A 12,940-nucleotide genomic window follows, 5' to 3' on the forward strand; every position below is an offset into this window, starting at 1 on the left:
ATCACATAAATCTACTAAAAAAGACTAAATCTAAAAGATGTGAATAAAAAATTACAGTGACCAGCGGGACTGAGTTTTGGTTGGGTTTTTGTTTTTTATTTGAGTGTTCTTCCTTGCTTGCTGTGGTTCTTATATAGTCATGTACAGTTTGACTGTCAGTTCTTTCTCACGAAGTACCTGAAGTGCTACTAAAACTGAGTATCAAGCAACAGTAGCAGCAGTAGGGAGTGTTCCCCTAGCACATTTCACTGTCTTCCTGCAGGTTAGCTCCTCTTTATAAGCCCTACTTTTTAAAGTTTCGGGATATTTGAGAGTAAAGCTAGTCTTGCTTTGTTTCTTCACGTAGCATGACAGAATAGTAACTTTTTATAAGGTAGGTAGCTGTGTTGAGGGGTTCCTTTTCTCTGCAGAAAGCACCAGTGAAATCCCCGCAGGACACGCTGCAACCTGTTCTAAAGAACAATGGAAAACACGACAGGAATCTCTGAGTTTTACACTGGAACTTCATCGCTTCATTTTCCTTTGTCTCGCTGCCAGCGGCTTGCAGACGCAGCCGGGGCGGCTCGGGGAGCAGCGGCCGCGCTGCCTCGGTGGGAGCCGGGGCTGCCGCGGGGCCGGGCGGCCGGAGGGAGCCCCGGCCGGAGCGCGGCCCGCCAGCCCCGGAGCTGCTCCTTACATGGGCACGGCCGCGGCTCGCCCGGGGCCCGGGCGGGGTGGCCGCTGGAGCCGGGCCGGGCCCAGCCGGGGGCGGCGCGGCCCGGGGGGCTCAGCCAGACAAAGAACAGTCCCGGCAACCAAATAAGGAAGTTGGAGCTGCAGGATTTCAGAATAGGAGCAGAGGGGGAGATGCCGGGGAAGCAGTCTGTGTGCAGGGAGCTGCTCTCTCCTGTAACCAGCGGAGTGCTGAGTGCAGGGGATCGAGGCTTGTCCGTACCCTTCTGTGATCTTCAGCCAGCCTCAAGCTGTGTTTGTCATATTTTCTCATGTTTCTGAAAGCTCTCTACAGATTTTTGTTTAGAAAGGAGGGGTCTTTGGCAGCCCCGTTGGTTAGCAGACTGAAGATAAATGAGTCATCCTTTGCCAAGGGGAAAGAAGAGTCCCATTGCAGATAATTTTAGGCATTACTAAAACATGTTATAAGTTTTTGTCTACTGTAGTGTTCTAATGAAAACTTAGAAATTTATCTAGAAAGGGTACACAGGCACCTCTGAGAGTCAGAGGTGTCTTTGCAGTTAAGAACAGTAGTAGAGAAAGAGGGAAAAGAAAGAAAATAAGTACTAGAAAACCCTAAAACTGTCCTGATGATTCGGATAGAATAGCATGTCATAACAACATAAAATATGGCAAAATGTCATGGGATTTCAGAAATGCAAGTTAGGTACTGGTTTAAACATAGGTGTAAAATTCATGCTCTGTGATCCAGTGTCTTGAGATGTTGTTTTACCTACTTATTTGGGCTGAAGTTAAAAAGTCTTATTCCTGGTGGAAAAACACATGGAACACCATTCACTTTTTCACTTCAGACTCAAAGCAGGAAGAATCTACACAACAAATATTCTGAAGGAAGAGCTATAATCTCTGCTGAGTGTGTGGAACCTAGAATAGAGAAAACTAAATAGCTGTGGGCACAAACTTCAGCAGTAACATTTAACATACTGGTCTGCTTTGCTCTGGTTTGAAAATGTAAGCAACAGAATGTGTCCTAAAGTCACAGCCTTTATAGGAAACAATTACATGCACTGTGAGCCTGACATCCTGATGAAAGGAAGTAAGTTATGCCTTGATCTTGAATTTGTGACAAGATCAGCTCATAAACAGCTACTGAAAAACATTTTAAATACTGTAGGAAAGCCTGGCTCAGAAGAAACAGCTTCTTTATCTTTCCTGACAGGCCTTACAATTACAGCAGCTGTAAGTTACTGAAGTGTAGCTAATTGAAAGATACAACACACTCACTATTGCCATATCGGGGCCATTAAAGAAGGGAATGTACTGTTGAGATTTGAGTTCAGAACTGGGAAGGACTTACAGGTGACATTCAAACTGCTGTGATCCTCTGTGACTTTTTTTAAGCCTTCTAACAATTTTAGCATCTGAAGGGCAGGTAGACCTCTCATGAATCCATGGCAATGCTTGTAAAAGTGAGAGTCAGTATCATAGCTGAAAAGTGTTATGTTAGCTTTACTATGAAGTAAAGCCTGAGCAGTGAACGGGGTTTTTTTTCTAGGTTATATTTTGTTATATTTAATTTCCAGAGCTCTCACACAGTATCAGTAGTTCTGAAGGCCAGGAAATCTCATGGATTACTCATGGATAAAACAGACCAATCATGTGGGTACTGAAGAACCTAGGAATTTAAGGAAGTCATTGGGATACCTGACTTCTCCATATGCTTGTTGTTCAACCATCACCGTTACAGTTCCTTATTAGAAAGTGCCTACATAGTAGACCCACAATTTTCCTCTGTGCTGTCATAGGGGTTGCACAAGAAGTCTGATCAGTATAATTTAATTTTTTTACCCTGAGGACCTTTGCTATTTTAGTCTGAAAGGTGAAATAGTGGTATAACAAAGAAGACTTGAGCGTGAGTCACTTTGTCACCATGTATGTATGCACAAATGCGAGCATAGATGTATTTCCACAAAAATGGTAACTGCTGCCTTATGAAAATTGACTCAGTAATAGAAACATCTAATTTTTGTTTTCTGTTTGTACTGTTAGAAGTTTGGATGAAATTCTTGTTGTCGTTGTTGTTGAATCCTGTTTTCCTAGATCAGAGACTGCGGTATGATTTGCTATCAAGTGTTGACCCTGATTGTGTTTTCCTTTTTGCAAAGCACATGACTTTAATAGTGTGTATTTGCAGAGTTGAAAGTGATGGGAAATGTTTGCCTAAATATTCTTTCTTGCAACAAACATGTGATCTTTTATTTTCCAGAAGTGCTAAGAACAACAAAAGCCACAAATAGCTTGATACTGCCAGTTCAGACATTGTGAATTTCGCCAAACAGAAATAGGACCAGAAAAAGCAATTTACAGTTACTACCTCAGTGTCTGCCAACACCAGCCAAGTTAGGTAGAACAGAATACTTGAAATAGTGCTAAATGCTTTGGACTGGCGCATGTTTGGTAACTACCATTTCAGAGGTATAGTCAGTCACTTTTCGTTTTGGGAAATCCTAATTTTGCATTCTGGCCTTCTAAAGAAATCTCGAACTCTCACACATTCCAAGAAAATCAGTGTCCTGTTCTGGCTTAGGAATCCACATTCAAAGCTATGCAGAAAAGCTTTGACTTTTCTGTCAAAGTTTTATCCCACAGTATGGGAGGTGATGTAGTTTTATGGAGATACTTTTTTTGGTTTAAATAAAATATTAAAATCTGCAGTGGTTGGCATGCCAAAGCTTATTTTGTACAGGTAGTGTAAATGGGATGCATTTCCCTTATGTAGGAAAAACAAGGAGATTGCTGAACTGTCCTCCATAGATCACTGAATTCAGTAAGCTGCATGTGAATCACTTTGGAAGCTTGTAAACTCTTTCAGTTCCCTCTTCTGGTCAGTCCTTTGGGTCTGCTTTACTGACATTTCCATCTGAGTTTAATGATGTTGGAACTGTAATATGATGCAAAGCTGCATTGTAGCTAGCTGAATACTATTTGGGTTGATTTACAGGCATGCCTATATCCTCGCATTAATTTCCAGATTTTAAGACCAAACAAATCTCATGTCATGTGTGTCCCTCCTTAGAAAGCAGCATTTGAATCTCAATCACAACTTCTTCCTAGATATCAGAATTTTTTAAGTTTAAGTTTCATTTGTTGGATTTTTTTTCTTTTGTCAAAATATCCTGTCTTAATTTAAAAAATTTGAGACTTCTGGTCTTAACTAATGTGATCAGAATTGCACACTCCAATATAGCTTTAAATGTCTCAGTTAAGTCAGCAGCCACAATGCTAAATTTTTATATATTATAATTAGGGAAGTCAAGGAGGCAAAGATAAGAAAGGAAACAGAAGTGTAGGTTTTTGTATTATAGCACTTGGAAAACAGCAGTTGTTTTTATTTATAAAAATATATGTATGCTATTAAAATACACTTCCTTTGCTGAAGATACACTGCAGGCAGAAAGATTGTATTTAAATGCTACAAATTATTCTGTAATAGTTTGAGAATTTGACAGACACTCTCATGAAGTCCATTGAGTTATTTTCATTTATTTCACTCATTGCTGAGATGTGATTACTTTGTTAAAGGTTTTCTCCCTGCATGTTCAGTTTTTCTTGCTGAAGGCATCCTTTTTAGTTTTTGTACTTCAAACAATACTAATTTCATTTTATTTATGGGGTGATTTGAAAAGTAAATCTTAATTTTGTGAAGCTTCTCAGAGTGTGAAGGAATGCTAGCAAGAAAACTTCAGGCATCTACTATTATCTTCCCTGGCCCACAGAAATTACTTGTTGGGCTTCTTCATTTTTCTAAAAGCTGTTTGTTATCATTATAATTATGTTTTAATTATTTTCTTAAATATTAGGACTTAATTGGAATTGTAGGCAATTGTCTTTTTATGTGTGAATTATTTTCCCTCATTTTGGTTTGCTAGTCAAGCTGTTGATATACTTGGAAACTCCTTAAACCAGAAACAAATGTTCCTGGAACTGGAATTATAGGCAAAGTTGTTTACAAGAAAGAATCACAGATCATATTAAGTTAAGCATATGGTTTTGCTTCTTTTCTCTTTGGATCTTTATCTTGCAATGTGCCTCATGCTTGTTTCCCAGTAAGCTGAGCTTCATTTTCACTTTCCATGCCCAAATATGCTGTGGAGTCAGAGACAAGCGTCTTGAACTCAGCTGCTGTGCACAAGTTGTCTCTGCTTTCATCTTCCATCCCCATGAACTGAACATACACATTCACACATAGACAGAAAATTCCTACATGCAAAAATTTTAAGGGTTGTGACAGAAGAAATATTGAAGAACTTAATGCATGTCTTTGATGCAGTATTATCTCAATCTGCTATAATCAAATACAAAGGAGAAGGTTAAATTAAGAGATGTGAAGTCCAGGTAATGTTTTTCTATCACTGACTTTTCCTACTGTACATCAGTCTGCCCGTTGCTGTGTGTGTTGCATTATCTGCACCTGTTACAGCCCGCAACAGAACTATTCTGCTTTTTAGATAAAATTCTTGACAAGCATACCTACCAAAAATCATGGAGAGACCTGACCAGCCATGAGTGATACTCCTTTTATCTTTGTACTATCTTAATACCATGTGTCTGAGCTGCCATGCTTCTTCCCCAGAGTCATGTACCAGAATTGGAAACAGGGTGCTAGTGCAGCGCCAGCCTTCTGACTGCCAGGTCCTGGCATGCCACTCTGCTCTAGCAATGGAGAGATGCTTCATTTTCCCCGCCCTTTTTCCTAATTGGCAGCATTCCTCTGTTCTTCCTGTTGTGTTCTGGAGGGACTGAGTGATGTGGAGTGAGTTCTGAGTCCTAAAGAGGGCTTAATGGTGAAAAGGTGTGACAGGTGTTGAGTAAGCAGAGACATTTTCAGTCCCACCTTGTTCTGCATTGTCCACTGTGGAATGAAATTTCTCAGATAGAGATCTTGCTCATTTTGGAGGTTCATTTCTTCAGTTGGGAGAAAAGAGTTATGGTGATGTTCTTGTAAACCAAACAGATTTCCAGGCATCCAGATCTGATCTGTAATACACACTGATCGGAAACTGGAGCCCAGAGAAGAAAGAGGATCACCCTTGCTTTCACCTGCCCTAAAATTTTTTGCCTGTTGTCCAGGATGTTGAGCAGAGCTGAAAGGCAGCATGTTCATACACTTACTTGCTGCTCTTGAGGTAGTAAATGAAAGTGATGCCACTGATCACCTCCATGGGCTAAGCATGGAATTGAGAATAGTGATTTTATAAATGTATCTTTTGAGATTATCTATCTTAAGCAGATGTTGAAGTAGATGTTACTAGTCATTAGTTGTGTGCTGATTGCTTATAAAACTGATATTGGTGTGTAACCTGTAAGAAGGCAATCTGTGTGGATCCAGACCAAGTGGCTTATAGTAGGAAGGGTATGAACCTACAATAGAAATCTGACACTCTATCTCCTTGTGGGAAAAAATAAGAAAACAAAAAGATGAAAAAGGAAGAATTATCTACCTTCAAATGAATTCCTTAGTGGAATATGTAGTAGTAATTAATGCATTTAGAGTAAGTGACACTCTGGAAGGTTTTGCATAATCAGATCACAAAACAATTAGATTTTTATATCATATAGTCGATTTTTCTGATCACTGATGCTACTACTCTTTGGCAGGTGAAGAACGCACAGGAGACTGTTTGTAAAACAGATGACTGCAGTGCAATAGCATCCTTTTTTTCTGAAAAAAGTTTTAAATTCAGTTTAATCTGAACACTTGGGGTCTTGGTAGTGACGAGTAGTGGCATTAGTTAATTTAAAGTTAATTTAAAAGAACACAGAAGTGTTAAAGGACTTCGAAGAACGACTTGAGACATCACTTCTGCAGTTGTACATTAAACGTGTAGCCATCCCACCCGCTCTGTCATGCGGAGGAAGATGATGTGGCAATCGTGGAAACTTTTGCCTCCCAGAAAAGCTAAAGTAAATTCTCTTTTGTGCAGCTATATGGCAATATGGAAGAGCCTGGGATGTTTCTCTAGGCTGTTGCAGCGCCTTCTCAAGTTTTTCTGCTGGCTGTGGATGTTCCTGGAAGGAAAAAAGTGAGCTTCCAGCCTGGGACCCGAGCATTTTTTGGCAAAAAGTGTACCACAGAGTCACAGTTCTTGCAGCTCCGAGGGAGTAACTGAGACTTGGGCAGCGGCAGCGGGTAGAACCATCCCGATGGCGACTCGCTGCGGGAAGCCCGCGTCTCGCTGCCGTTCCCGGCAGCCTGGTACCGCCTCCCTCCGCACGCCTCGGGACTCTTAACGTGAAGCGGCGGAGTGGGACGCGCCGGCGGCGGCTCTCGGTGAGTCACGGCGCGGAGCGGCGCCCCGGGCCCGCCCTATATAGCCCCGGGTACCTGCGGGCGCCGCTCCGCTCCGCTCCGCTCCGCCGCCTCCCGGGACACCGGCGCTCGGCTATGTGAGAGCTGCCCGCTCCGCCGTGCCCAGGTAAGACGGCAGCGTACTCTCAGGAGTTCGCGCTGACGTGTCCTCTTCGGATGAGGTTACCTCACGGCAGAAGCGGTGATGGGAGGGGAAAGGTCAGGGTACATGAAATCATGCTGCAGTCGGACCGGGCTGACCGCCTTTCTTTCGAGTATTTCTACTTTTGATCTACACTTTCTTGATCTTTTAGTTTGCCTCATCGTCTGTAGTCGCATTCGAGGTTGGCTGATGCACTTTATTGCCGACCCTGGCGGTCCTCTTGATGTTTCCAAAGGCAAAAAAAGGATGCTTTTGTGGCGGCAGCGGCTCTGTGCATCTCTGTAGCCCAAGGCTTGCTAAGTCTGTCCATAACAAATATGATAGGGCAGAAAACTATGAGTGCCTTGCCAGCCTTCTTTGTACGAGACATCTGTAGGAACCCAGTGATAGTTCTGGGTGAAGAAGATTGGTAATGGGCAGGAGACTTGATCTTTTAGAAGATTTACTACAGCTTCTTACCCAAATGAAACCAAACATTGGAGTTTTGGGTTGTTCTGTGGAATTCATATGTCTAGAAGGAAGACATATTTGGTCATCCAGCACTTAATGTACTCTTGTAGCTAAGTTTTTTTGTCTAATGTTTATCACTGCTTGTTGAAAGGAATTTGGTGTTACTTAGTAACTTTGTAACTTATAACAGAGGGTTTTTTTTCCCTTCTTTTCCATGTCTGCAGCACACATCACATATTTGTTTAAATTTTAGTAGTGAAGACAAAAAAAAAAAATAAGAAAAAGAAAGAAAAGTTTCCTGGCAGTAGGCACATAATTAGAAAGAAGGCTGGGAAAAGTAAGACTGGCCTTCTTTATAATGATGTGTTTACAGAAACTTGGAAAGCAGAGATATGCATTGGCTATCAAAGAGAAACCAACGTCTGCTATTGGAACATTTGGGTCAGCTTTATATTAAGGAATATGGCACTGCAGAGCACACATCTAAAAATAGGAGTGGACACAGTCAAAGTTTCATTAGGCTTTGAGGTCAAGAAACTATTTTTCCATGGTATTCTGTGGCTGTATTGAACTGAAACCATGATTCCTGTGAACAAACCTTATATTTCTGAAATTAACTTTGTGAGATGTATTACATGCTGTGCAGAAAGTTTTATGTTCACTCACGGGTTTGTGTGCACAGAGGTACACTGGCATTCTGGGGTGGGAAAAGTTTTGATGACGTTCTTTAAGAAAGCCCAGCAGTTTCCAGACATCCAGAGCTGGTCTGTGATTCACAACGCATACCAGACATAAAAGGATTAAGATATAGAATTGATAACAAGAGGGTGGAAAAAAAAATCATAGAAAAAGTTCAGCACATCCCCACTGATTGTACCTAAACCACTTCACTATGAAAATGAGGCAATCTTGTGAGAACAAGATTCTGACAGAGATTGTGTTGCACCCTGCTTTTGGTTGGGGAACAAAACCTGAAAGAACTGTCTGTGAAATGATGTTCTTTTATTGATTTTCCTGGCCAGAAGGAGAAACCCTGTGGGAAAAGGTGGGGGCAGAGGGATAAGAGTTTGAATAAAAGAAACTGGAAATATGGGGTAGGAGATATACAGATGTTCTTGCAATGTTTGAAACACACAGGAATATGCAGGTAGGATATTGTTGGAATTGGGAGTGTCTCATTTGGATAAAACAAATCCTCATCTTTGAGATAGGGGAAATCTGATAGTGGATCTCATATTTGAGATGAGATTTCTTTCATCTTTGAGATAGTGGAACTCTGATAATCACAAAGTCAGAATTTAACAAGTTATCACACTGCAATCTGACATAGCAGTTTTCCTAAAATTGCAACAGTGGATATATGGTAAATGTTTGTTAGCAGTTGGCAGATATATGTCACATAACTTTTCTTGCTGCTTTCTGAGTCAAGAGCATTTTTGCAGTAAAAAACTATCCTGACAATTTGATGTATGTTTTACCTAACAATTTAAAACTATGGATGTAAGAGAAATGTTTTTGTGTTCTTACACTTACTGAAATCCTAGAAAATTGTCTAGTATCTTCAAAGTGTTCTGAAGTTTCTTTCTTCTTTTCTTTTTGTTTATATTACTGGCAAAGCTCATCTTGCTGTACACTCATGCACCAATTATTGTGGGCCTATTGACTAGCTCGAGCCTGCTGTTTTCTCTTTGCAGAGACTGTGTGATGATTGCAACATATAAAAATGCAGAGTTTTTTAAGCTGATATGATGGTTGTGGAGGGCATCTAACTGCTCCACAAGCAGGAGTGTGATTGCAGTTTTGTCATCCACTTTGTGGTCTGTGTGACTGCAGCAGCCATTTCTAATAGCTATGTTAGAACAGCATGCCTCCTTTTTTGTAAGGACACAGTGGTAAATCTGATGAGTAATGTTCAGCTGTTGGGCTTTAGGCATTGAAAGACCAAGGAGACAGTCTGCCTGGAACTGACCTGTGGGATGCTGGTCAGTCCACTTATATGGAGAAATTCTTCTTTCTCTCCTCTACAGAATTTCTTCCTATTACTCTGTTTCAAAATGATCCATGGGAGACTTACCTTATTGAACTTATCTGGTTCTCAGCTGGGCAAGGGAAACCAATCATACTTGTAAAATCATGTGGTTGATGGAAAATATTGTATTCCTCTAACAACAACCTAATTTCTCATCTGGTTCTCGTTAAATTAGCTGCTTTTCAATTTTACTCATGCCAACATTCATGTGGATCCATGTGCCTGGGAGCAGAGTAGACTGTCACTGAGTGTGATGTCATATACGTAGGTTTTCTCCGTGTGCATAGCATCATTTCCTGTAGATTATGAATATTTGTGGACATTACACCTGAAAGACATGAAGATAAAGGCCAATGCAAAGAAACTCTGAAAGGTGAAGATAGCATATGCAAGATTAGTTCCATCATTTCAAAACAAAATATTTTATATTATTGCTATGTGTTTTTTTTTTTTATTTGCTGTTTACTGTCCAAGAAAGGAGTCTTCAAGTATTTGGGGGTTGTACTGTACCTTAACTGATCTGCAAAGAGTTGGTGGCCCTAAGGAGGTTTTGTTTTCCCCAAAAAAATTTCAGGATTATGTAGAACATATAAATTGACTGATAGTCTCAGATACATTCTTGAGAACATAATAATTGACTGAAAATCTTTTATCCTGAGAATATTATTTAATCAAAATATGCCTGTGGACTTATGTATTCATGTATCATCTTCCATTGGAAACATTCCTGTTTTCTGAACAGCTAGCATTTCAATGCTACATTAAGTAATAAAGTTCCCTTTAGAGGGAAGTGCCCACCCAGTAATAGCAATACTCAGCAATGATTTCGTAGCAATAATAGATGCATTTGGAAGAATATGTATGGAGTAATTACTAACCAAATTATAGTGTGCATAGAAGGCTAATTTAAACCTCTTACCTGCAGAAGGTGAAGAATCTTGTGACCACAAGTGTCAGAACTTATTGGAGCATTCTAGATAATTTAACATTTTGGTATTCATATATTAAATATGTAATTATCATAATGAAAAACATAATTACAAAGAAGAAGACAATAATTAAGGCAGTTCTTTTTAGATGTGTAGTCCACATGCTGGGTTAGCACATGAATAGAAAATTTAGGAAATACTTTTCCTCCACATTTCTGTCTAGACACTTACATGGTCCTTTTCCCACCTGCTTGAGACATTCTAATCTTTGCCAAGGCAGGAAGTTTGTATTTCCTTTATTGAAGCAGAAAGTGATTGTAATTAGTGTATTGTGTATGGCACTCCCCAGCACTTCCCCCTTCCACAAAGGGAAGGAATTTTAAGAAAAACAGCACTTACTTTTATATAAATAAATAAATATAGTGGGGTCAATTTCTTGCTGGGATTTCTGCCTTGTTCACCTGTGTGAGGTGAGTCAAGAAGCAACTAAATCTGCTTTCTCTAGTTTTCATAGTGTGCATATCTCTCCAGTGATAATTTGAGTAAGAAATCTTTGATTACCTTAGATTATCTTAAACCGTTGTTTGTAGCAGTTACTCAGAATTCATTCCAGTCCTTCCCAGGACATTCTTCTGAGCCTTGGAAATTGTATTAATTCACATCAACAAAATATGTTCCTGTTGAAATTTTTCTTTAAAATGGACTTCAGATTTTGTTTGTTACCAATTTCAGAAGATGGTCTATATTATATGTTGTAGGATATAACACAGGATAAGAAAAAACAATTCTTCTAATTATTCTCTTTGAGAAACCAATCTGGTATCACAGTTCACTGTAGTGTATTTCAAGCAGAAAGTGATAATGAGGGGTTGAGTAATAATATGGAAGAGTTATTTAGTTGAAGAGTTGAGTCTGTGCATCAGGAGCTGCTACACTGCATTGCCAAAATGTCCAAGTTCTGGTAAATGCTCATAGGATGACGCATAACTTATTTGTTCTTTTGGGATTGTTTAAAGTAAAGGTTTTTTAGGAAAATACTATTATTTCTAGACACGATGTGTCAGCCAACAGAAATGTACAGGAAAATATTTATTTTGGTTTTTATTGGCAGCAGGGCTACATTTTTTTTTCCAGACTTAAATGTAAAAATAGATTAGCACAAAAAAAAGATAAATCTGTTTTAGTGGTGTTAACGTTTATACCAACCATATAACCCCATTGAATTCCCAGTAAAGGCTGATACTTGTTTTGTATGCTACTGTGTGTAAATAATGGGAAAACACAATGTATTACATTTACAACATTAATATTAAACTTTTACAATCTCAAGTGGATTTGTTTGAATCCTGGAATTTACAAAATTTCTGTTTGTTCTCAAACAGAAGGCCAAGAAGGCTGATGACACCCTGGCCTGTATCAGCAATAGTGTGGCAGCAGGACCAGGGCTGGGACTGTCCCCCTGCACTCTGCACTGCCGAGGCCACACCTCGAGCACTGTGTTCAGTTTTGGACCCCTCACTTTAAAAGTGACATTTTGATGCTGCAGCATGTCCAGAGAATGGCAGCAAGGCTTGTGAAAGAGCTGGAGAACATGAGGATTGGCTGGGGGAGCTCAGGATGTTTAGCCTGGAGAAGAGGAGGTTCAGGGGGACCTCATTGCTCTCTACAAGTGTCTGAAATGAGGTTGAGTTGAGGTGGGGATCAGTCTCTTCTTCCATACCTGCAGGAAGAGGATCAGAGATAATGGGCTCAAGCTGAGAAGGAGGCAATTCTGATTAGACATCAGGAAATAAAAAATATTATATGGTTTAGTGATTTAGATGTTACAGTGGTAGTGCTGGGTGGATGATCTTGAAAATCTCTTCTGAAACATTGAACTGTAATAAAGATTCAGTCAGCTGGATTTAATTTTTAAATTGCAAATTGAAATTAATTCCTCTCCTGTGATGAAAAGAAATGTACATCAGAGAGCAAGAAATGCATACTGGCAGTATCTGGTAGACAGGACAAACTTCATTAGGAGGTCCTGCCTGGGCTCTAGTGAATAGAAAAAGAGAATGGAATATTTAGATTTTTTTGTACTTCTGCTACAGATTCATTTAAAAAGTATTTCTCCAGCCACACTGAATACAGAAATCTGGTTTAAATCAAGACCCACATGTGTTATAGCAACTTTTCTCAGGAGAGCCAACCTGCTGGGTTTAGGCCAGGCTTTCAGCTGAGCTTGCTCCTACCCATTTTTGCACCTTACTCACAACATGGAAAACCTATCCTTAAAATAGCATAATTATTTTTCTGTAGTTGGATCTTGAAATATTTGTAAATTATTACTCTATGGCTGAATTCAT

General features: G+C 39.9%; 1 protein-coding gene across 6 annotated transcripts in view; it reads left to right on the forward strand.

Moving 5' to 3' along the window:
* Positions 1–12,940, forward strand: part of PALLD (palladin, cytoskeletal associated protein) — a 187,390-nt gene that overhangs the window by 112,853 nt on the left and 61,597 nt on the right. The window contains exon 1 of one of the 6 annotated variants that reach the window (XM_059469799.1): positions 7,049–7,148. The exons of 4 other annotated variants lie outside the window; for them this stretch is intronic. The gene's annotated coding sequence lies outside the window, so the exon portion shown is untranslated. Of the gene's footprint in view, positions 1–7,048; positions 7,149–12,940 lie in introns of those variants that run through there. One more of the 6 variants, XM_059469800.1, reaches the window with a different exon arrangement.

Source organism: Ammospiza nelsoni, chromosome 4, assembly GCF_027579445.1.
Source record: "Ammospiza nelsoni isolate bAmmNel1 chromosome 4, bAmmNel1.pri, whole genome shotgun sequence".
Classification (NCBI taxonomy): Eukaryota; Metazoa; Chordata; class Aves; order Passeriformes; family Passerellidae; genus Ammospiza; species Ammospiza nelsoni.